The sequence below is a fragment of the Cataglyphis hispanica genome, chromosome 10 (assembly GCF_021464435.1).
Source record: "Cataglyphis hispanica isolate Lineage 1 chromosome 10, ULB_Chis1_1.0, whole genome shotgun sequence".
NCBI classification, from domain to species: Eukaryota; Metazoa; Arthropoda; class Insecta; order Hymenoptera; family Formicidae; genus Cataglyphis; species Cataglyphis hispanica.
In genome coordinates this window covers 2,704,072-2,729,769 of record NC_065963.1, presented here as the reverse complement: position 1 = coordinate 2,729,769, position 25,698 = coordinate 2,704,072, and the positions used below count along the sequence as shown (strand labels likewise).

Sequence of the window (25,698 nt, the reverse complement as noted above, 5' to 3'; positions counted from 1 at the left end):
GAGAGTGCTTCGTGTACTCCGTTCTTTCTTTTATCGGCAATGTTTCTGCGCTCCTTCTCTCTCTCTCTCTTTCTCTGTTTCGTGAAGTTCTGACCGGCGATAATGGTTCTCCGGCGCTTTTCCATCTTTGGAAACACAGTAGTGAAAAGTATTACGGCCGGGCGTGGTTGCATCTCCGGTAAACACACTCGGCTTCTCGTTCATCGTCATCCCGGCCATTGTGCGGCCACGCTTGAAAATGGAATCGAGAATGAACGGGCGGGCGTTACAAGTGTCTTTGCTTCTCCGTGTGTCGTCGTGTCGTCTAGAGTGCGTAGCGCAACATTTGCAGACCCCGTTAAATGACCACGCTAACAGTATTATTTCGAAAATGTGTGCGTTATGTGCGGGGTTGGAGCTAATTAGCGAGTTGAAAGTTAATTTAAAAAGTTGAAAAGTTAATGGCTTTTAACTTAACGTATTGTTAGTTGATTTTAAACTTTTAACCTTGCATTAACGTTAATCTCTCTTTTTTTTTTTTTTAATTCTTTTTAGGCGAGTTGAAATTTTATGTCTTTGATGATCGAAAATTATGTGTTTACTAATAATTATAATAACATAAGATTAATATTCGCAGCTATTAAAATATGCGTTCATCAAATACAACACAACGATGTCCTCGGCTTACGTAGAGTAGTTTAGTATGTGATGACTTTAAGTCGAAAAAATGACGGGTCATAATTTTAAGACGAGATTTTTATTAAAATTCAATAAATGTTTTTAAATTATTTTTATTTATTATGTTGAGGAGTATCTAACAATTAAAGATAAAGCTAAAACGCAGCTATAATATATTTAAATAATGTTTAATTATTAATTATTATATGAGGAAAAGTATATTGTCTTTCTCAGGAAAGATTATCTTTTTATTATATTACTTAAATTTAAAAAATTCAATTTAAATGTTTACAATTAAAAGATTCATTATGTAGAAGAATATATATTTAGTTTTGCATAATTAACTTTTCATTTTTTAATAAGTTAATAACTTTTTAACCTACCTTTAACTCAGTTTTTATTTTTGTTCAAGTAACTTTTAACGTAACTTAGTTAATTTTTCAGTCATTAACTTTAAAAATTAACTTATCCAACACTACGACTATTACATGCGATACGTGTATGTATATTAGATGGATGGTCAGTACCGGAAGCGAGCTAATTTCGCGACAGGGAACCAAGTTGACTGTTCGACGATGATCGATGTGTGGCGATCTGTCAAAACTTGCCTCGGCCGAAAATTCTCGCCTTACAAATCGAAGAATTCGGAATTCTCCTTCTCGTTTCTCGAATTTCGGAAAAGCGGAAAGCATTCGAGGGGGGGTTTTAGGGGGAGCGGCGGGGGAGGGGAGGGGAGGAAGGGGAGGGAAAGCGGATGGGGAAAAAAAACAATCGAAAAAAAATTTGGTTTACCTTTCAAAATCAAGCTGTTAAATTAAAAGGAAGGGATCGATCTCGCCGTCGTCACCCGCGCGTCACGCGCGAGTGCTCGGGGAAATATCTCCACGTCGATAACAGGCGGAACAATACCGAAATCAATTCGCCGGCCGCCGACGATATTCCCGATATTCCGTATCAATCGTCGCTCGCCGGTATAGTGTGTGCGTGCGTGCGTGCGTGCGTGCGTGCGTGCGTGCGTGCGTGCGTGCGTGCGTGCGTGCGTGCGTGCGTGCGTGCGTGTGTGTGTGTGTGTGTGTGTGTGTGTGTGTGTGTGTGTGTGTGTGTGTGTTATACTCAATAGCGGCAGCAAGCCGCAACAGATGCCCGATTGTGGTTTCGCGTCACTTACACGTCGGTTAAACTGTGACGGCCGAGTTATAATTCACGAGATCCCCCACCGTGAAAGGTTCTTTATTAACGGCACGACACCCTCCCTCCCCCCTCCCTCTCTCCAACCCGCCCCTCCCGCCCTGCGCACGCTTCTCCTCCCCCTGCCCGTCTCATCCCCATCTCGCCACTCCACCTGTCACGCTTCGCGTAATGCGAATTTGATTGTCGAACGCATTCTCGATATTGCAGCCCCCTCCCCCCCCTCCCCCTCCCATTCATCTCGCGCCGGCGACTCCGACGTTCGAAACGAGCTCGACATTGAAAGTATTTCGTACGCCGAAACTATAGCCGCCATCACTCCGGAGGAGTGACCGGTTGGATCAGAATCGCGATATACCCCCCTCCCCCCCCCCACCCAACCATGATGGCGTTGTGTATTACAATTCCACCCTCAAAGCAGCTAGGCTACTAGGGGTCCAACGCGCAATCGTCGATAATCGAATCGCGCGAGAATAATCGGGAGATATTATGGAATTAATTAAAGGCCATTATCTTGTTCCCTCTCTCTCTCTCGCTCTCTCTCTCTCTCTCTCTCTCTCGAGTTATTGGTCGGTGTGCGGTCCTCGCGGGATCAAGAACGATAATTAGAGGATTTTCCGCGAAGGGAGAGAATATTCCACGTGATGATTTATTCTTGAGTCTTAACGCACAGCGATTTAATTTTTTTATTTTTTATTTTTTTTTTATAATCATACAGTTGGAAAGTTTGACTCAAGTTTAACATATATTGCATGTCTAGACGATCCACACAAATTGTTATCTAATATGAATTTAATGATGACACTAATAATATTTTAACACAAAATGAATGCAAGCTTTAAAGTAATTTGAAAGAAACTTTGTGTGAAATCGATATCTTTTTAATGATAAATTTAATTTGGAAAATTGCCATTGACGGTCTTGTAGAATCAAATCGACATCCTTTTCCGTGAATTTTAACAAATGAATCCTAATCTAATTATACGGAATTTATCTGTTAAAACTAAAATTAAAAATATGTGTGCATTGTGTTATTTTTATATATTTTTTTAGCTGTGTTATTTGATAATTTAACATTTGACACAACCAGCAATACATTATAAGTTAACACATGAAAAAAATGAATATGAAATATTTAAGAAAATGGATATTAAATATAAGAATTGTAACCGGCATATTTTTGAAGAAAAAAAAAATAAATAAATTTGTCAACTGTGCATTTTACGATCCAAGAATTAACATTGACACCTCTGATTAAATATTACGCAATGATATCATTTGCTATTTAGCAGAAGAATAAAAAGTAAATCCCACTGGTAGAAGGATATATAAATTTTCAAATTATCTTTCAAGAATTGAACTGTGAACTTCGTCTAATCTTCCAGAAGGGGAGTCGTGTTACTGGTGGACGGAGATAGGGCCATCCGTCTCTCTACGGTCTATAAATCTCGACAAGCAGCGATTCCATCGTTGTAGAAAATACAACACTCTATATATCTCCTTCGAGAAAGATCTAAATGATTTGCCTGAACGGCAGCGTCCACGCCTCGCGAGGCATTCGTCCGGAAGACTTTAATTTCGTTGTCGCGGCAATATGATTTTACCAGACGTGGAATAAATTTCGCCCGGCCGGAGTGCGACGGCGATAAAGTTGGCGAAAGAGGGATTTGTATCGACACGGGTATGCCGAGCTACGTGATTTGTTTGAAATTTTCGTAATAACGTCGAGCGAAACGAAAGGCGGAGGAGGAGGAATATAGAGATTCTCTCTCTCTCTCTCTCACTCACTCTCTTTCTCTCTTCCCTCTTTCTCTTCGCGCATAGAAATAAATCCGGACTCGCGGCGCATCCGTAATGCGGAAAAAGGCAGCGCAAGATATGACTTTTATTACGATTACCTGCCACGGCCGGTGTCGCGAAAAACGCTGATAAGGCCGCTGATATCGCGGGCGAAGTTCCTCGGGGAAAAATTCCGACTCGCCGGCAGGCCCTGTCAATTAAATCGGCGTCGTATTCGCGGCGACTGGGGGAGTGGGGGAGGGGTGGCTGGCTCTCCCGAATACAGACACGCTCGTTTCGCCTACGCCGCTTTCAAAGACTCCGTATCCGGATTTCTTCCGCGATTTCTTATCCGGGAATCAGGCTTGGCCGGGAAACGGGAAAGAAGAAAGGGGGATAGATTGAAGTGGATTTTTATTCGTTGCATATCGACCACGGGTCGGGACGCGCGCGCGGATTAATCTGTGGTAAAATATTACGCCATTCCGGGAAAAAGCGGGAAATAATGGCTCGACGTAGCAATAAATAAATGATGGCGCATTCACCACCGGTCAATGAGCGCGCCGCCAAATATATTTATGGGGGGGGAGGGGGAGGGGGAGGGGCGCGTCTGCGATATCGGATAAATAGGCGCGCGATAAGGGGGAACGTTTAATTTACTCCCGATAGAATCCGAGAATGGCTCTTTCTAGCCCCTGCGTGTCGCGACTGAGGTCCGACTCCCTTCCATTGTGCGCAAATCAACCGCTATTTGGGAAACGTTTTCTTCCAATCTCTCGCGCGGGTAATAACTGAGCGCCGCGGCGTACGACATACGAGGACGTCGTCCTTTTAATTCATCGCGAATCGAGGTCTCGTGGAAGAAAAATACGGGCCGATCGCGAATGGTGATTGATGAGACGGTATCATGATTCATCTCAGAATTAGCGATTTTTAATTGTCCCTTAAAGGATCGAGGATTCTTCTCAACCGCCCAAAATCGTATCGGTCAAGATGATCCGTAATTTACTCTCCCTTTCCTCTCCTTTCTCTACCTAAATCTTTCAGCTTAATTAGTTTCATCTGACGATATCCATTCGTGTAACTTTGATTTATCGAAATTCTACCCGGTGTCAGTTGATCGGGTTGATAAGGAAAGACGGTCGTGGTTGGGACAGGAGAGAAGCATAATTGCGACCATCTGTTTACTCATGTAAATTGCTTTGCCCGAGCCACAAGGACGACAACGGAAACCAGCGATGGAAGAAGGGAGAGCGCGGCGAGGCAGGTGGCGTCGGCGGGAGGGGAGGGGAGGGGTGAGGGAGGGAGGGGAAAGAGAAGAGGGACGACGATTTTAATTGCGCATCGTAGTTCCGTCGTCTCCTTTTCTCCGCGAAAGTAATATGCGCCGGACTGTGCGAGATTGAAAAATGGACGTGTAAATAAATGGTCGGGGCGCATCTAAGGAACATAACATATGCGCGCTTAAAAAATAAGCCGGCAATCTCGAGAGCGATCTCCCTTCGAATAAGAGAGACACTCGCCCCAGTGTTTTACATTCTTCACACACGCGTCTTTGTCCATTATTCGAGTAATAAGTGAATTTTTTATTCATCACTTAATGTCACCGCAAGAAATTGCAATTTTTATTTATATTTTTTTAATATATATTTAATATATTTTTAATATATATTTTAATATATTTATAATATAATATATTCTAATATATAATATATTATATATTATACATTATTATTATATATTATATAATATTATAATATAATATAAATAATATATTAAATAATTAAATTATAATATATTATAATATATTCTATATTAAAACGTACGTAAAAAATTCGCGAGATAGCGTAGCGGGGGTAACATATATCACACGAAACGTCGAATTCTATCAAGGCACTTTACAAAATGGCTGGTTGCGGTGGCGAAACTCGTACCCGCGGGGCGAACATAAATCCACCTGTACTCGGTTGGTCGAGTAATCGATTAGACGTCTGTTCGTTAATTCGCGCGGCGTCTTACGAAGCCCCGTCTCGTCGTCGTTTTCGATTCCGTCGGAGGCTGTCGACGCGAGCCGGATAAAGCACCGAGTCGAATATGCGATTGGCGGAGAGTGCAGGCTTAACCGGGAAGCAGGAGAGACTGTGTGAAAAACGGGCTCTTTGGATTTACTGTCTGTCCAATCCCGCAGATACACACGCGAGATTCTTATCGTGCCTCGGAGAGTTCGCAGCGAACGCGCGCGCAAAATCGTCGTCGACAGCTTTCGCTTCCAGGGGATTTTCTTCAGGATCCGTTTTTACAGAATAAGATGCGCGCGCGCGCGCTGAAATTAATTCGAGAGAGCACATACGGGATTCGCGAGATTAACTTCTTGTCCTTTTAATTCTCACTGTTTTGGCCCCACGTAGTGGTTCGACACGCGGTGTACAAGAGAAAGAAGAAGGATGGTGGGTCGGCGGGGGGAAGCGCGAGGGGAGAGGTCGTGCCGTACGAGAATCCCGAGCAAGTCCGGCAAAAAGCCTTCAAAGAGCTTCTCAGCCCGTGATAAGCGCGAACCTCCATTACGCGTACGTATATTTAATAATATCCTCTTTCCTCAGCTTTTCCCCTTTGCTCGCTCGCATACATACACACATGTACACCATATATATAATAAAGTCTTTTTTTTTTTTAGGAGGGAAGGACTCGTCCGCTTCTGACCGCTAATGGCACGTCTCCGTAGAAACTCGTCTCGCGTTTTACCGCGATCGCTTTCAAAGCTCATTGTGTTTCAACGATGGGGGGGGGGAGGGGCGGGGGGCTGCTTTACCCGGGATTCATCGCGGCGTCGCGCGAAAAAGTTGCACCGCGACCGAAATAATCCGTAATGCTCGTCGAAAGGCGTTATCTCCTCATCGGAGATCTCTTTGTGCGCGATCGGAAAGCGAAGGGGATGGCGCTTGATCGTTGACATTTATTTGTACACTACATGTGCACGCCTGTTACACCTTAGATAAGGGATTCCTTTGATCACCCTGCCATTTTTAACGTGAAATTCATGTAGGGAAGGAAGTCTCGTGTTTTCCTAGATTAATTGAGTCTTGGAAAAAAAAAACGGCGAATCAAATCTTTTTTATTTCTTTAGTTTAGCTTTTATTTTAATAATTATTATTCCACCAATTTTAATTACGCCAATCTAAGTTAATTTTTTTTTTTTTCTTTTTTTCTGGACATCGAATTTTATATTGTTTTATAAAAATAGAAGGTGACGAAATATTGATTTAAATGAGATCAAGCTGGTCAGCACGGAACTGGATTGAGAGAGAAGCGCGAATATATGTATCAACCCGATCCGCATCCCTAACGACGACAAGGGGAGTCGTCCCCCCAATCGAGCGCCCAGACGAAATATTCGCGCGTGACCGTCCCGATGTATAGAAAACCTGTAAGCTCCCATTCGGTCAACGACCGTCATTTCGATGGTGCGGCCGCGCCAAAACCTCGGGGGCGGATATCGCCGACGACAGCCTGTAATCAACAAGAAGGGCGACAACAACGTTGCACCACGCTGTGGCGCACGCGCGTGTGGACATCGTCCGCTCGCCCGCCTGACACGAGCCAAATTAATTGCGAGCGCAAGGTGGGATCAATTAATGCGCCAGGGACACCGAGCAATCATGGCCGAAAGAATCCTCACGAGAACAAAAGTATATAGTGTGATAGAGGACTCTGATAAAGTGTTCACCGGCGCTTCGATTTTGATTAAAGGACAAAAATTGATTTAATCCGCGCAAAAATGATCATTTATAAAAGATATGTAATTGGACGGGAAACAATAAATATAATTAATAAATAAATAATGGATATAAATAGCTTGATAAATAAATAATAAATAAATATTAAATAAATAATAAATAAATAATTTAATAAATAAATAATAATAAATAATAAATCAATAATAAATAAATATAAAATGATAAGTAAAAATAAATATAAATGATAAGTAAATATAAATAAATAAATAAATATAAATAATATAAATAAATAAATATAAATAAATAATAAACAAATAACTTAATAAATAAATAATAAATAAATAAGGAATAAATAGCGTGTGTATAAAAGAAATTTATTCAATTATTAAAGAATCGAAATGTTCGACGCGATTATATTTAATTCTTGCACAAAATTCTTGCATAATAATCGAAAATACGACGGAGAGAGAAAAGAAACTAAATTATTGAACACGTCTTCCTTGTTCGAACATCCAATTGTCGAATCGACGGCGAGTCTTCTTGGCAAAGGGAAGTTCTTTTCTCTCACTCGCCGATCGCAGCCGAACAGCGCGGTGAGTGAAGGTCTCTTCGTCATCTCATATTTCATCGAAATCAGCTGGAACGCTTGACAGCTCGGGCGAGCGTGATTTCTCGCGCGTTATCAACACGGTGGCGCGTCGCGTAATGTATATACCGCGGAGAATCCGCGTACGAGAATGAACGGCGGCATTCCGACACGCGTGTGATTCACAATCGAACGTCGGACGACGACGACGACGACGACGACGACGGCGTTACGTCACACACGCGACGCGAGCGAGAGAGAGTACGCGCGGCGTACACGTACACGTCGGGGATATTTAATCGGAGGGGGGCCTCAGGATCCGACGGGGCGATCTGTCGGCATCAATTAATTCCTCAGCTCGTCAATTCGATGTACCAGCACGATGAGACGAGCGCGAAGTGAACGAAGTGATGAGAACCCGCCGAAACCCGCGCGGTGACGGGGACGGAAGGAGGGGTGGGGGCGAGGGGGGGGGGAGGGCGAGGCGGAGGAGAGGTGTGTAAAGTTTTGACTTCCTCTTGGCACCGCACCAGGTCGTTTGTTTCGAAAACGTTCTCGATTCTTTGAAAAATTGCCCGCCCCCCCCTCCCCCACCCGGGATGTAACAAGCAACGCGTAAACACGTCGATGATACTGCGCGTTCGGGTTGACCCGATCCCGAGCGACATCGAAAAAGCGGAAACGTACGGATTGACTCCCCTTCCCCCTTCCCTCTCATCCATGCATCCGCGGATAACATAATTCCGAGATAGAAAAGAATTAAAGCGTAATATAAACTTGTTGGATTTTTTGTAGTCTCTAAATTGTCAAAGGCTGAAGGGAAAAATTTGACACTCTGTTTTTCTCTTTTTCTAACAACAGGAATATTTGCGAGACATGCAAATGTCTTCGCGATAAATTCAGCACGAAATGATGAGTGCAGTCTTAGTTCCCTTTCGCGTCAAAGTCATCCGTATAATTATTGATCGAATTCACTCTACGGCGTGGATGGCAACGACGGCTCCGTCGCGTGTTTCGAAGCGTCGGGAAATATCAAAAATTACGCGGGAAAATACAAGCGCAATGTTGCGAGAGCAGTCACTCCAGTCGTAGAAACAAATAGCGTGGAAATCCATGGTAATTGTTTTAACGGCAGAGAGAGAGAGAGAGAGACAGACAGACAGACAGAGAAAGACAGAGAAAAAGAGAGAGATTCTAGTTTCGAAACGGTTACGCGAGGAGCAAAGGAAACTGGGAAACTGCATTAAATCAGTCGTTCGAGGAAGCATCGCCCGATCAAGCCTCGTTTTAATTCCATCTTTCCCGATGGCGCGTGTGCGTAAATCCCGCTATCGCGCAGAGACATTCTCACAGAGAGAGAGAGAGAGAGAGATGTGACAGCTGTCTAATAATTGTCGCCCTTCGAATTTCTCGCGACTGGGTTAACGAGGACGGGAGGGGGGGGGAGGGAAGATTGATGTTGATCTGCGACAGTAATTTCTCCAAAAATTTCGCGCAACTCGTGTTTAATTACCATCCTCGCGCTGCTCCCTCCCTCCCTCCCTCCTCCCTCCCTCCCGCCCCTCCCTCCCCTACCCCGTTCATCACCGCTCTCCGTTTGTTTAATGTCACTGGCCGCTGAAATTACTTCCCCGATGCGCGCTAACCAGGGGGATATTAAATCATCCGGAAAACTTTACAGACTACGCTCAATCGATCTTGTTTACGCTGCGTGTTGCGGTCGCGAGAACCGATGCAGATAAATCTGCTGAGGGAGGGTGGGGGTGAGGGAGGGGGTGGCCGTGGTGGGAGCACGCATCGATAGATTTATTTACGCACGTTTAGGTTTCGAACGATAGAATTAGAGGGGCCTTTGCGCGGGAACGTGCCGTCGACGTCGCGAGGATTCTCAATCTCAATCCGCGAAACGTGCTGCGCGAGCCGCGTTTCATTTAAAACGCATCACGTACATACGTAAACGTAATTCATCCAGCTCGGCGGATGCCCTGCTACGTATTTCTATTGAAAGGTATCGAATAAAAAAATTGAAGCGGGGCGCGCGAAAGGAGTGAACGTGACGGGAAATGCATCGACGTTTCTAATGACATTTGAACGAAGGACGGACGAGAGACGTGGACTGGTTCTCTCTCTCTCTCTCTCTCTCTCTCTCTCTCTCTTCGTTTCGCGTCCGCGAATTAATATCGACCAGCGTGAAATAGGGCGTCAGCGGGGGAAAAAGTGCGGAAAAACCAGAGACTCGAAGGGGGTTTTATCCATGGCATCGTGCTCCTCCCTAACCCTCCCCCCTCCTACCCCTCCTCCCCCCCGCCCCCCGTTCTATCCCGCTGCCTCGCGCGTTCCACTCTTTTCTTTACTTCTGAGCTATTTCCACGCAGCTGCGCGTGTTACGTAACTCGACTTGAGAGAAGAATTTTCGCTCACGTCACGCGCTCGCGCATCCTCCCCTTCCCCAAGTCATCCTCGCCGCTCTCTGCGCGCGTTATTTACATTGAATTTCTTATCTTTCGCTCGCTCGTATGCACGTATGTACTTATGTTCGCGGATTACGGGAACGATGCAAAACTTTCGTAGCAGCGGTGCTGAACGCAGCGGCGCGGCCTTCGAGCTTATCTGTTCTTCGCGAGAAATATTCCATTTACCGAAATTTACATACTTTGCATTTATTTAATACACATTTAAAGAGAGAACTCTGAAAAGAATTTACGCGGCAAAAAATTAAATCTTTCCTTGATAAAGAATAAAATCTAGAACAAAAGAGAGAGAGAGAGAGAGAGAGAAAAGAAATTAAAGAAATCGTATAGTTTATTGACAAATATATACGCGAAAAAAAAAAAAATTTAGCATATCAATTTGCAATTAATGTAAAAATTCGATGTGACAGGTACGATCAGCTGACGAGGAATTTTGAGAACCGCTGAGGGTTATATAGCGCCCGCTCGCTCCATCGACTCGCGCGGGAAACGTCTGCCGGGGAAACGAAGGTACCGGGAAAGGTACATATCTTAAATCTTCGAAGCTCCGCGAGACGCTTGTTAACGCGCTACAATACCTTTCCACATAATTGCCAGTCGCCCTCTCAAATATTTGTCGGTCGCCTCGTCGCGACGACGAAATTTCGGCGCCTAAAATATATTGCGTGTCCGCGCGATAATTGACATAATCGCGATCGTCCGTTATCATGACTAAATGTTATTAGAAAATAACATTAGGAAAGGCAAAGAGAGAGAGAGAGAGACAGAGAGAGAGAGAGAGAAAGAGAATGTTTGGGTGCAATAGCATCAGATACAAGTGCAACTTGTTGTTCGTTTCTCTTTCTCTCTCTCTTTCTTTCTTTCTCTCTCTCTCTCTCTCTCTCTCTCTCTCTCTCTCTTTCGATCAATCCGAGTACACACGGCTGCATAAAAAATGCGATTCTCAAGCGCACCTTGAGATCCATTCAATTCCCTCGATAGTCCTAAACGGTGGAACAAGTTCGATTAATTCTCTCGTATCTGCTGATCCCTTCTTTCATAATATTTCTCTTTAACACTTACGTCGTATTTAGGCTTGCACAAGATCCGAGACGATATTTGTAAATATATTGTATTGGTGCCGAAAATTTTCGGAACCTTAAATCTGAGCCTTGAGTGGAATCTTGATAGCGAAAATCTCGTCTTTGTATTGTCTCGTCCCGATTTTATTAACAATTTTTATTTAATATTGAATAATTTAAATTAATATTTAACAATAGTATATAACAAATATATAATATTTAATTATATAATATAATATTAATTATATAATAAATATATAATAATTTAAGATAATCATTATTATTTATGTCATTTGTTTATTTACGAAAGCACACACGCGTGCAAAGTTTTGCTAAATAATTGTATAAAATTTTGCATTGTTCATTTTGCTTATTGCATCGATTGTTTTCAAATTTTTTAATATAAATATTTTTATTTATTAATCAAAATTTTTTAAGTTTGTATAATGTAGCGATTTTTATTCATCTAATTTACACACACATATACATATCTTAGTTTTTTTTTTTTTTTTTCTAAATTAATAATGTTGGCAAGACCAGTAATCTTGACAATCTTATGTTAGTCTTAGTATTAATAGTCTTGATAATAATTAAAAATCTTGTCTTGATCATGTCTCGAATTTTAGTTTTCTAAGACAAGACAATATCAAGGTCTTGATATTTCGTGCAATCCTAATCGCGTTTCTATCGCCCCGATTTTTAAATCTCACAGCATCTCTCTCTCTCTCTCTCTCTCTCTCTCTCTCTCTCTTTCTCTCTTCATCTTTCTCGATCGTTTTTACGGAAAAGCGTGTTCTTTACTTCTTCCATCGACGTTCAAGGAACTCGCATAATTCATGCGGCTGGATAGTATAGCACGTGTTCCATTAAAAACTAAAGTAAGTTACATTGGTGTGTTCCCAGAGGAATGATAGATTTCCTGGAGCGGAGACCGCGCGATTGCAATCCTTCGTCATTTTTCAACCGGACGTTTTCGTCTTCTCTTTTGCCTCCCTTTCGCCATAACGTGTGCAAAGTGAATATTTGACGCGGAAGAAGGACGCTTTAAGTGATTCCGCTTTCTTTCCGCTTTAATTGATTATTTGATTCGCTATTTCGAAAACGTAAAGTTATATGATTTATGTAATATTAACTTCCTTAGGGCATTTATTTTTTGTACACAGTGGGCATAGTCATATATATTTATTATTACAATATATTATATCATTTTATTTACATAATTTATATTTATTGTCACAATATATATTATATGAATATATTTATATAATTTATATTTATCGTCACAATATATATTATATTAATATATTTATTATGTGTTTTGTCGATCGATAAATAATTATTAATTACTATTATATTAACGAAAGAAAGAAACGTCGAATGCCAAGACATTTTGACAGTTTAAACGTACATCTGTTTCTGGAATTAACTCGATGCGATGTAAGGATATGTAAACACACATACACACGCACACGGTGCGAGCTCACATTTTTTTCTTCCATCAATTCCGATTCGTCTGTGTGAGTTTTAAAATATCTTCTAATATATATTCGTACCTTCCTTCAAACAAAGGAAAACATACACATGTGTATATATTTATATACGCGCACACATAAAACGCGAAGCATTCACTGGGGAAAAAAAAACAAAAACACGTGGTTTTGCCCGACGATTCCCGAAATTACTGACGAGGAGGGTGGGGGAGGGTGGGGGGGGAGAAGAGACGCTCCGTCGCGAACATCGCGACTAGTTTCAGGCGTGTTGTGTGAAGTATCGCGCGATCGGCGGTGATCTTATGAGGTGAAGTTCCTCGCGAATCGATCGCGATCGATTATTCCATCGGTGTTGCGAATGCGGTCAGCTTGCGATAGGCGATCGTGATCTTGACCTTCTTGGCGCGCGAATCCATCTCGTATATCAATCCAATCGTCGCGCGCGATTACGTGAGTGTTATCGATATGCCCTAATGACGCATTTAAATATGATAGCGAGAACGTGCGACGAGCGATTACTGGGAATAGAAGTATCGAGCGGTTATTACTGCGGCTACGCAAGTGTAAGTGTTGCAAATTTATGTATTTATTTATCATTTATTATATATTACATGCGGGACAAAAAGATTTTCGGATTTATAGAATGCGTAAATACAAAAATGGTGTGAAAACAAAAAAGAAAAATAACAAAAAAACAAAGAAAACGAAAAAAAAACAAAATTCTGTTCTCTCTCTCTCTCTCTATATATATATATATATATATATATATATATATATATATATATAATATCGGTAATCAATAATACATTGATCGAAAATACATTTACGTGGAGCGTAAAAAGTGGATGTCAAAAGTATAGCGAATCTATTTTTTTAGTGCGATGGATCATGGATAATCGAGGCCCCGAATAAAACCGGGTGTATCGAACGATAAGGTGAAAACAGCGAGATAACCGGTGAGTCTATATAATTATATTTTTTATATGCATACTATAAAGATAACGCTCGTCGCTATTTTCACTTCGAAGTGCAAGATTTTTCGCAAGATTCTGGTTCGTTAAATTGCTTCGAGGCGAAAATAACGTCAAACGAAATGCATCAGGAGATATATACATGCAGGTAAAAATTTTTAGAGATAGTAGTGTAGTATAAAAAAGTTATATATTAAAATATGCATCAAATATGAAATGTATTTTTTTTATACATATTTTTTCACAATTTTTACTTTGCTTGTTATTTATATGATAATGATTAACGTAGAAATAACTAGTGCATATTTTTATGCATATCGTGCACTTTATATAGTGAAAAAAAAAAAAAAAAGTTTTGAATTGTGAAAAAAAGCACAAAATTTATTTTTTAAATGCAAATTTTTTAAATAAAATTATTGTATCAAACATTGATACAAGTACAGTCAAATCGACACAATTAATAATGAAATTATTTTTTTAAACGCCATAAACATATTTTTTAAATCCTACTGACTGAACTATATTTACGATTCAATTCTCTCTACTTGTTATGATAATAATTAACATAGAAATAACTAGTGCATATTTTAATGCATATCTCGCGCTTTATAAAATTCGCAAAAAAAAATTTTAAATCGAAAAAAGCACAAAATTTATTTTTTAAGTGCAGATTAAAAAAAGAAAATAGAATTATTGTATCAAATGTTGACACAAGTATACCGTATAATCAATTCGACTCAATCAATAATTACGTAGGATATATAATATATTTTTTTAAGTGCCAATACTCTCTCTTTTTGGACCCTCCTGTGCTACCCCTAAGATTCAATTCTCTACCCCGCGAAATTTCTAATTATTAAACGCTCTCGGCAACGTTCTCTCTTGGTAAATTCTACGAAAGAGGGCGCGAGGTACTCTCTAACGTTTACGACTCGCCGGAAACTCGGATACCATTTGGCATTATTGTTGAGCATTAAGGAGTCGTTGAGCTCACGGCGCTCGGATAAGGTTCTAATTAAGCCGATTTGGCGGATACATCGTCGTCGACAGTCTGCTAAATTCTCTCTCTCTCTCTTTAATACTCTACAATTCTAGTGCACTTCGCGAACTCGTTGGTCAGACGGACCCGACGTCGTAATCGCGCGTGAAAAGGGACCCGTTATTTTTAATTAGAGCGAAACGCGCGCGACCCCATCATTCTTATCAATTGACCCACGAGTTCTCTCGCGACGGACAATATCGGAATTTTCAGTCTCGCGATACCGAAAATCACGTTTACGGCGGAGAGTGTACTTTACATTCCGAGCGGGTTAAGCTTCGATCTACATCTCAAAGGTTTTTACGCGCCGAAGCGAGATAGGGACCGGCGAAAGTTTTCCCGCGAGTGGGGCGAAGGAGGAAGGGAAGAGGGAGAAGAGGGACGCGGAGAGAAAATACCGAGAAGCGGAAAGAGCGCAAGGTGTATTCAAAGGTCGTTAAGGAAGTGGCTCGCCGTGTTTTTCCGCACGCAATGGAGGAATATCGCGTGACGCCCGCGAGGTTTCCATTGCGTCGAATCGGTGAAACGGCATACGCAATGAGGATTAGTTTCCACCGGAAAAAAAAGGGAGGAAGAGAAAAAAGGGAATATACAGGATGCGGGTATATATGTATATCTATATATATATATGGTGGAGTCACATTCGTGCGGAGGGGAATTATGCCCCGATTTAATGTGCGAAGTCGATCTGTTCGTCGCACATTTTCGTAAGTACTGGTTCCGATCGAGAATTAAATCCCGCGAGATTATCCTGACTGAAAACTTTACCGAATACATACGCGCGGTGTTCCGGAAATTCGCGCCCATGTTCCGCGTAATGAGGTCCTTCGACTTAATTCGGTGTCGAGTCGTTAACGTAAAGTCAATGATCGTTACCTTCTTTTCAATGATAATAGAGATTTTCACGAAAGAGAAATTGTCTGTAAATCTATGATAAGAGTATTATCGTATTTTAAACTTTTTTTCCCAAGCAGTCTTGTACACTTGAAAAAAATTTCAGGTTAGGTTAGGTTAGGTTAGGTTTTGTTGGGTTATGTTCTCAGGAAATGAGAACATAAAAGGATGTATTGATAATTTGTGTAATTTTTTTTTTGGAATAAAATAAAATACATTATTATTGATCGAGGTTTTTCGAGTTTATTTCTTAGATAAATAAGAATGGAAAGAGAAAGAAGCAAAATATAAAATTGTAACAAGTAGTATACAAAGTAATATTTTTGTATAATTTTTTTATGCAGTTATCAGTTGCGAAAATCACAGAAACAGGAAATTCGGGAAATCTAGAAACATCGCAAAAATAATTTTATAAATTTTAATTTTAATAATATTAATTTTAATAATTTTAATTTTAATAATTCTAATTTTAATAATTTTAATTTTAATAATTTTAAAAATTTCTTGCAAATTTAATTTCTTATAATTTTTTAATCGTATATTTCTAGAAAATTGCGTCAATATTATCATATCAAACATTATCATTTTGCAGAAAAAATAACCACCATAAATTTTGCAATACGTACAATACTTTTGCGCTTTGCTACTTGCATATTTTAGCTATACATAATTTTTTGACAGATCACAGCTGTTTCTTTTGACATCGTCTCGAGCGAGTCGTCTTTTGCGACGTCTCTCGTCAACCTGAGACATTGTTCGGGAATTAAAAATCTCTCGCACAATACTCTGTAGAAATTATTAAAATTAAGAAAATTATAAGAAATTAAATCCTTTAATCCTATTTTGACAAAGAATGCGACTACGTATAAATAAATAATAATTGCGGCTGTACATTATTCTTCGCGATCGAAGTGTGAAAGAAAGAAAAAAAAAAAGAAAAGAAGAAAAAAACGATAAAACGGAGGGAAAGAAAGCCAGACCCATAGATACGAGACGTGGAAGAGACTTGAATTATTCGTCGACGGTGACGCGCGAGGTACATACCTGAACAGCCTTCCCGCGGATAAGTATACGGAGATATGGGACGAACGTGAGAGAGGGACGCCGGAAATCGCGGTCTGCACTCGCCGGGATAAAATCGTAATGAGCACCCGGTATGCCAGTCCGTCGTGCCGGGCGACGTTTACGACACCGTCCGCTTTTTCGCGTCGCATCGCCTCTCGAACGTGTCAGTTAAGCATTCAAATGCGCAGCGTGGTTTAAGCATTCAGCTCTCCCTCAGCAACCGGTACGAAGGATGCATCCCCAGTCAGGTGCATTATAAATTCGCCCTCGAGAGTCGCGCTCTCGTTCGGGCGGTAATAATAATTACACGCTGCCGACGCGATGATGTATCATTAATACAGCCAAAGAGCAATCTCGAGATTTTTCGGAATAATCCTCGGGTAACTCGGAATCGTCTCCATTAATATTGGAATAGATCTTAGATTTTGATTCATTGACAAAGGGTGTCTACTTTCTGGAGAAATATGGAAAATTCAGTGGAATTCTCGGCGAATTATCTGGAAAAATCAGGAAATTGTCATGGAATTTATTGGGACGCGGAAAATTTTTTTTTAAATTCTCTCTTTTCAATAATTTTGCTCTTATATTGTCAGCAATCTATCAAAATATGTTATAAATATATCTATCCAAGTCAGATTAATGAAATTTCAGGGTCTTATAGGAAATTGAATTTGGAATAAAAAAGGTTCTATATTTATAAACATAAATCCAGAAACACTTTGTTAAAAAAATTATAGCTAATAAATTCTCTGCAAATAATTTGTTATAATCAAAATTTAATAGGAATATTTTTATGTTTGCAATGTTTGCACTACAAATATAATGCAATGTTTACACAAATACCATCGGACGATTTCTTTTTTCAAGTTTCTGCTTTTTTTGTTGTTTTGAATTTATTTTCTTTTGAACGCTTTATCAGAATTAAATGAAATTGATGTAATTTAGATTTCTGTTATTTAATTATCTATCATATTTATTTTGTTATTTTTTACAAATGAATGAAAGCTTTTAAAGTTATTTTTAAAACTCATCAAAAAGACGTGAGTTTTCGAAGTTTATTTGCTATGACTTTTTACCAAAACGTTTCTGGATCTATATTTATCAAAATTTTTTGGTGCTAAATTCAATTGTCTATGAGACCCTGAAATGTCATTTACTTGACCTTTTCGTATATTCAATGTTTAACAAAATATTAAATATGCAACTTTTTCTTTTTATTATAGTAATAAAAAATTAATATGTTATGCAAGATAAAAATTTTTACATTAATGAAAGCTGTTCAATTTTTTTTTCAGTATATTTGTAAATTCATCATTTGAAATTTAAGGAATTTTTGGTTTTTCTTTTCGAGTGAAAAGCATTAAAAAAAATGCGTATCATAAAAACTTATTTAGGAAATTGCACTAAAACATCTTGAAAATGTTATGCAAGATAAAAATTTTATCTTAATGGAAGCTTTTTTTTTTTTTCCCCAGTACATTTGTAAATCTAGCATTTGAAGTTTAAGTAGCTCTCTGTTTTTCTTTTCGAGTGAAAAGCATTAAAAAAAAAAAAAAAACTTATTTTAGAAAATTGCACCAAAAGATCTTTAAAATATTCTCTTTGCCTGAAATTTTGAATAAAAATACCTGGGAAAGCTGAGGAAATTTTTTTAAAAGCTTTAAGTAAACACTTTGATTGAGACTCGACCCCGAAGAGATTCGTACATCTGAATAACGTATCCTTAACGAATAATAAAATTCTCATTTTTATCTCGCGAACGCAATTAAACGAAATGCCGCATGTTGACTGAATCGCGTCTCGTAACTCTTCGACGATAAAAGGCTCTGCAAAAAGGCACATTCGAAGATTCGAATTTGCCGGATTGACCGGTTTGTAGTATATCGCGGGCACTTCCGTCCTTTTAGCGATGCTAACGAAATCCACTCGGCCGCAGCTGCGTCTCGTTTTGCCGGTCGAAATGAAAATTCCTGCCGCTCCTCTCGCGATAGCGCGCTCACGTTTATGAATGGCATTTAAATGTCATTACCATTTCGGATATCTGTGCTCGACGCGCCGATGTACCGAGTGGCGACTACTCTCTCCGCGCGTTACACCTTCTTTCGAATCAAGTCTCGCTCTCGCCCCGGGAGTCCATTGAAGCTGCGGTGCAGCTGCTTTACCGTAAATCGCCGTTCCATCCCGCCGCGCGTCAATCTCCACGGCAACTGACGGCTCTCCATGTATACGAATACATCCCGCTTGAATAAAAGGAAACGCATTTCGAGAAATTGCAGGCGCTCTCTCGCTGCCGGCTTGTTTTTCTGGGACGCGATAGATATACCGGGTCGTGCGAATAGGGTCAATAATGCTCTTGTTATTTAGCTCGTTGTTGTTTAGCGAGGTAAGTTTTTCAAGGAACGGTATTTTATGAATAGTTGGTTTTTTTTGTACAATTTAAACTGCAAGTATACTCTAGTCTTTTCAAATGGCAATGGAATAACAAGATGCACAGAGTTGTCTTTACGTAAACGATTTGTCTTTAGTGACTATTTATTTACTATGTATTTGAATTTAATACTTTACGTGCAGGGTGTCTACTGCCTGGAAAAACCTGGAATGCTCAGGGAATGTTTTTGATCTTTTTTTCTTTTTTTTTAATCTAGAAAAATCAGAGAATTGTCATGGAATTTTATTGGGGAATTTTTTTAAAAATTCTCTCTTTCATTTTGTTCTTATTCTGTGAACAATCTGTAATGGGCCAAATATATATTTATCTCTGTTTATCAATGTCTTCATAAAATATTGAATATGCAAAACATTGTTTTTTATTTTAATTTTCAGTGATAAATAGTAAAAGTGTTATGCAAGTAAAAAATGTTCACGTTATCTTAACAAAAGTTATTTAATTTTTTTTACATGTATGATTGTAAATCTATGATTTGAAACTTAAATAGCTATTTATTGTTCCTTTGTGTGAGTGAAAATTAGAAACAGGTTTTCTTTTTATTGAAAAAAAAACTCATTTTAGAAAATTGCATCAAAAGATCTTTAAAATATTCTGTTTATCTGGAATTTTTTGAACAAAAGTACCTGTAAAATCCAGAGAATTTTCAGGAAACTTTTTTGCACGATTTGAATAGACTTAAGTGGTTTTCTGTTTTCCCTTTGTACGAAAAGCATTAGAAAATGCGTACAATAAAAAAAACTAATTTTAGAAAATTGCGCCAAAAAATATTCTCTTTATCTGAAATTTTGAAAAGCACCTGGAAGATCCTAGAATTTTTGAATAAAGATGGAGATTTTAAGTTTTCCAAATAAAATATTGCCACGAATAAATAATCAAATAAAAATTACTTTCTTATTCATCGCTTATTTCGAAGAAGAAAGCTTAACATCCTTGATTTCTACGGAAACGTAAGACGAGAATGTAAAAATCGCGGCAACGAGCAGTGCCATGTCACGTCGCGAGGGTCGCGACGAGAGAGGGAATTAAGACATTGCGGGAAATTATCGTCGCCTTCCCGTTGCGCGCGTCGCGATAAAGGACAATCGTCCTGCTACCACCACGTCTTTCTCTCCCTCGCGCGTTAAGATCCCCCGATTCCCGCGCATTATCGTAAATCCCGGCGTCTCGCCGGGGCGCACATTCCTTTAAAGAATCGTCGGCATTCGTCGTGGCATCGGGAGGACTCCGCCAAAATTGGAACGAGCCTGGATAAGGTCGAGACTCCCCTCCCATTCTTCTCTGTCATCCACCACCCGCGGATTCGGTGCTCCGTTAAGGCGGTCGCACAACGAACGACAAGCGCCGCTCTCATTGAAACGAGTAGGAAGCTGTAGAAAGTGAAATTAATCGCTTCGCGATGGCTTTTTTGTTTTACCCCCATTATTCTGTAAGAGAATGCACCGCGAATAGACGTCATAAAGATAGAGTACACGAAGCGGCCTCCTCCGTCCGAGGATCGACGTAGGTACGCCGCAGGTAAACGTGTTACGCGACGTGAAAAATATTACACGTAACGTGAGTCTCTCTCTCTCTCTCTCTCTCTCTCTCTCCCTCGTATAAATATCCCATTACCCGTTATCCGCGCGCGAGGCGTGATTTTTCACTTTAATCTTGAACGATGGACGCGCGCGCGCGCGCGGATCCCTCAGCGCCCACCGCCGTCGATGGAAACGAATAATGAGAAGATTTACGAGCTACACGCGGAGGAGGAGAGGGGAGAAGAAAAGACGCGGCGAGGAAATTTTTTCGAATTATCGCTCCTTCGCATCCCTTGACATTTGCCATCGATAGACGAGAGGAGGAGGAGGAGAGATAACGGGCAGGAGGAGGCGAGATTTATTTTCTCCCCGAAGTATCCGACGTGCCACCGCGCCTCCCGGAAGAAACGCATGCAAATTCCGCCGTCGAGGAAACCGGGGAGCATGTGTGTTGCGTTGCGAGCGTTGTCGGCAACGCAGATTTACGCGAAGAAAATCGCACGAAATGGAGCGCGAATAAATCCGACGTTCTCCCGCGCTTTCCCGTGAAAAGCGCCGCGAGAGAAAGAGAGAGAGAGAGAGGGCGAAATCTCGTAACCCCCGAGCTTTTGGGCAATCCTGTACGTGTTATAGGGTGTACGCCATATATATGACGCGCGCGCGCGCGCGCGGCACTACAAACCGTGCTGTTTTTCGCCCCGAGGCGGACGTTACGGCATTCATCATCGTGTCGCGATGAAAATCGACCCTGCTCTCCCCATCGTTCCCCCCCCTTCGTGCGCCGCCGCTCGACGGAAGCGAAGTGCGCGAGGAAGGAAGGAGGAAAGGAGGACGGACGGGTTTCACGCGAGCCGCGAGAATAAAAGCTCGCGAATCGACATCTCGCGGTCGCGGAGGAAGAGAGGAATCGTCGTGACAAAAAACAGACCTGAACGAAGAATACATTGATACTATCGATAACGCGAATAGGCGCGGTAGGGGCGATTTTTTCGCGAAGCTTAAAAAGCAAGGGGAGGTGGACTCTGTACACGTACGGGTGTTATTCCATCCGCGACACACCTCTCAGCTTTTGTTTCATTAAACAAACCTCCGTTTCACGATCCGCCGCTGCCATTTCGGTGGGGAGGGAATAAAAATCTCGGAGCGAGCGGTATTACGTCCACTCCTCTCCCCCTACCCCCTACCCCTCATCGTGGGCTTGTGTCCGGTCGCAGAAATGTAAATTAAAGCGGCTACGTCGACGAATATTTTCGCGCGAATTTTCCGGATGCGTGTTTCGGTCGTACGGAGCGTACGCGCGCGTACGGCCAATAAAAAAAAAAAAAAATTATATAAAACCACCACCATCGGCGAGAGGAGGAAGCGAGGAGGAGGAAACACCCCTCGAGAGGATAACACTTTATGCCGAGAACACAGCCCGAATAACATTAGCGCGACCAAAAGGATATGGCGGGTGACGGGCGGCGGTGGATGGAACAAGCGACGAGAGAAAACGATAGAGAGAGAGAGAGGGGGGAGAGAGAGAGAGAGGGAAGAAGGGAGGTATGGCGATGCCGTATCAGAAACTACCCCATCGCGAAACCTCGACGAAGAAACTTTCGAGTGTACCCCCTTACGGAGGAAGAGGAGGGGGGAGGGGGAGAGGGAGGGGGGCGATCATGCGGTGAGAGACACAATACGATCGATCGAACGACTTCCAGCGAGTTACTTCAGTTTACAGGTTTTTTTTTTTCCCCCCCGCTTTTTTTTTCGCATTATTCCAACGTCGTTCGTCGTTCGGCGGGGGAAGGGAAGGATGAGGAGAGGGAGAGGGAGGGGGAGGGGGGAGGAGGGAAAGGAAAAGGTGGGAGGGGGCGGAAGGGAAAATGCTCTCGTCACGTAGCGGCGGAAACTTTCGTCATTCGTGACGGCGCCAGCTCGAAGGTCGAGTTTTCGCAGCGCGAAGAATGCTCGGCGGGAGCGGGAGGTGGGGAGGGGGACTCTTCCTCCCCCCCTCCCCTCCCCTCCCCCTCCACCCCCTCGAACGCCGCTAACACACGTCCGTTGTTCCGGATGTTTCCGGAGTTGGGGGGGATGGTGGGATACGTGCCTTTTCACCTTCCTCCCTCCATCGTCTCTCGGATAAAATACTGCCTGGTTACTTAAGCGAAGCGATAATTTCGATCTTTATGTGCGGGGACATGAATGGATGACGTTTAAACATATGACGCTGACGCATTCGGGATTTTTGACATTTGGTTTCCTTCTTTCTTTTTTCCACACGCGCGAACCTTTCGCTCGCTGTCTGTCTTTCTTCCTCTTTGCGTGATTTATTTGAATAACGGCGGGAAAAAAAAAAAAAACACTTTCATCTTCTACACGAGACATTTGCGTGGAATAAATGGAACACAGAACACACTCGCAGCGTTCCCTTAATTACTTTTCATCCCTATTTTATATTTGTTTACTTATTTATTTATTTATTTCGCGTTTAGATGCTCGCGTTGAAGTTTAACGCCAATCGATACGTGCTTGCAAAACTGCCTTGCTTAACGTAGACGAGCGGATGCTTTCAACTTTAATTCGACAAAGACGAGGGGGTGACTTTCTCAACCGTTCCGATTATCTCCGATGATGAGAAGGAGCTTCATTTATCGTGTCGCGTCGCTCTTCGACGTCGTTCAATTTCAAGTCCCTTCCACCTAGAACTGAACAATTTCCGCCTACGCGTATCGAGAGGATTCATATCTTATACCGTCGCGTCTCGCTGGCTGGTCTCTCGGCTTCGCGTCATTAAGACGCATTTATTATTCTCTATGCAACCGGAGAAGCGTCGCGCTGCGACGGTGGCGTAGAGCGCGGGGGCGGAAAGCCGGGGCGGGGGGGAGAGGGGGGGATGAACGGCGCGTTCCCGGGAATGGATTATCGAAGAAGCGAGATTTCCAAACGAGATTTAGAGTGTCAGCAAGGGGCTGAAGGTACCGGGCTTGGAAAAGGCGCTTCAACTCTTCTTCTTTCTCGGCGAAAATGACGACGGCGAAGAAGGTACATCGAAGGACCGGTCGACCCGGGTCCTTTCAAGCCGCCCCCGCCCTGTCGCCTTTGCTCGACAGATCCCGGCCACCCCGGGAAAACTTTTATCCGCCGACGATGATTTATGTATGAGACGCGCTAAATTGTTTTGTTAGCATCTCGCGGAATTAGCATCGCTAAGGCGGCTCGTTCTCTCAATTATGGAGCTCTCGGTACGGAGAAGAAGATCCCGGGCAATCTTGTATAGGAATAGGATCCGCAAAACGATCGTTAAAACCGATATCCGGTCCGGGAGGGGATTAGAACGATTTTGCGGCGGTATTGTGAGAGCGAGATTCGTAACCCCTAAATGGGATCCTCGTGAGATTAAGGATGTACAATAGAAGGAAAAAATTGTCAAAATTAAAAAGAAAACATGTCTCTTACGTTTATACTGTTTGAGAAATTAAAAAAATAGATTTGGGTTATGAAAAAAATTTAAGTATCGCAAAATAATATGGATTTTGACGTCTTCGTAAAAGAAAATAGTTTTAATTAATATTTTTCCTAATTTATGGCAAAAACTTTCGATCGTGAATATTCTCTGAAATCAACTGCGAAAAACGATGAAAAACGAGTAATTTGCAGAAAGAGAAAAAGAGACAGATAATAATTTTCTACAATTTTTAGTAAATAACTTTTAAACGAATTAGTGGATCTAAATCAAGTTTTGCACAAATATTTATTAGAATTTCCTTAATATACGAGAAAATTTTTATTTCATTCGTAATATTTTTTCTTTGTCAAATTTGTCAATAAGTGCTACAATAGGCGATTTTCCATAAGAATCAATAGTAACTTTAAATTTAAATAACTTCCAAACCATTAAGAGAATTGTGCTTAATTTTTGCACAAATATTTAGAAGAAATAGTAGAACAATCTTTGAAATTTTAATGCTTTTGTTAATATTTCGATATATGTCACATACATCCTTAATACACGCTGTTCCTGTTACGTCGCAATGCGAAAAGTAGAGAGGAAAAGAGAGACTGAATTTTCGTTGAACAGATAAAAATTTATTTTCCCTATAATAATAATTAATAATTTAGAATATGATTCACTGAATGAATTTATTTTGAAAAAATTATTTGTCATTTAAATCGACTTGCGAGGCAGGAGAAGGGAAGGGGAGGGGGGGGGAGGGGTAAATATTTGAGTAAAATTTTTCTTCAACTTTAAGTCGCACAAACTTAGATCTCTCTGGCAATTAACATGAGCGTTTATAAATTAATGATCAGTATTGTACTAGAGTATTTATTCTCTGAAAAACGTGGAAAACCCGGAGGTCTAGGGGATTTTTTTTTGTACTTGGAAAAATCAGAGAAATTCTCGTGGAATTTTAAGATTCAGGGAATTTAAAAAAAAATTCTCTCTTTAATAATTTTGTTCTTATACGTAAGCAATCTGCAATCAGCTGATAAGCCAAATTGTAGATTATATATATTTAAAATAAATAAAAAGTAAATAGATTTATCTTTCTGTTTACATATATTCAATGTCTTAACAAAATTGAATATGCAGTACATATTCTTTAGCTTATTTTAAGTTTTAGTGATAAATAAAAATGTTATGCAATCAAAAAATGTTTATCTTAACAAAAGCTATTTAATTTCTTTTTTAATAAATTATTTTAATAAATCTAGCATTTGAATGTTTATGTTTTTTCTTCGTATGAGTGAAAAGCATTGGAAAGCGCGCGCCATAAAAAAAAAATTTATTTTAAAAAATTGCAAACCAAAAGATCT

At 40.9% G+C, this 25,698-nt stretch overlaps 2 protein-coding genes across 3 annotated transcripts in view; one reads left to right on the top strand and one right to left on the bottom strand.

The window, feature by feature from the left end:
- The window catches only part of LOC126852532 (SET and MYND domain-containing protein 4), a 139,264-nt gene that overhangs the window by 38,939 nt on the left and 74,627 nt on the right, over positions 1-25,698 (top strand). Inside the window, exons 1-2 of one of the 2 annotated variants that reach the window (XM_050597427.1) lie at positions 13,217-13,529; positions 13,844-13,922. The exons of the other annotated variant lie outside the window; for it this stretch is intronic. The gene's annotated coding sequence lies outside the window, so the exon portion shown is untranslated. Of the gene's footprint in view, positions 1-13,216; positions 13,530-13,843; positions 13,923-25,698 lie in introns of those variants that run through there. 2 annotated transcript variants of the gene reach the window in all.
- The window catches only part of LOC126852534 (growth factor receptor-bound protein 14-like), a 293,126-nt gene that overhangs the window by 258,298 nt on the left and 9,130 nt on the right, over positions 1-25,698 (bottom strand). The window lies entirely within an intron of this gene.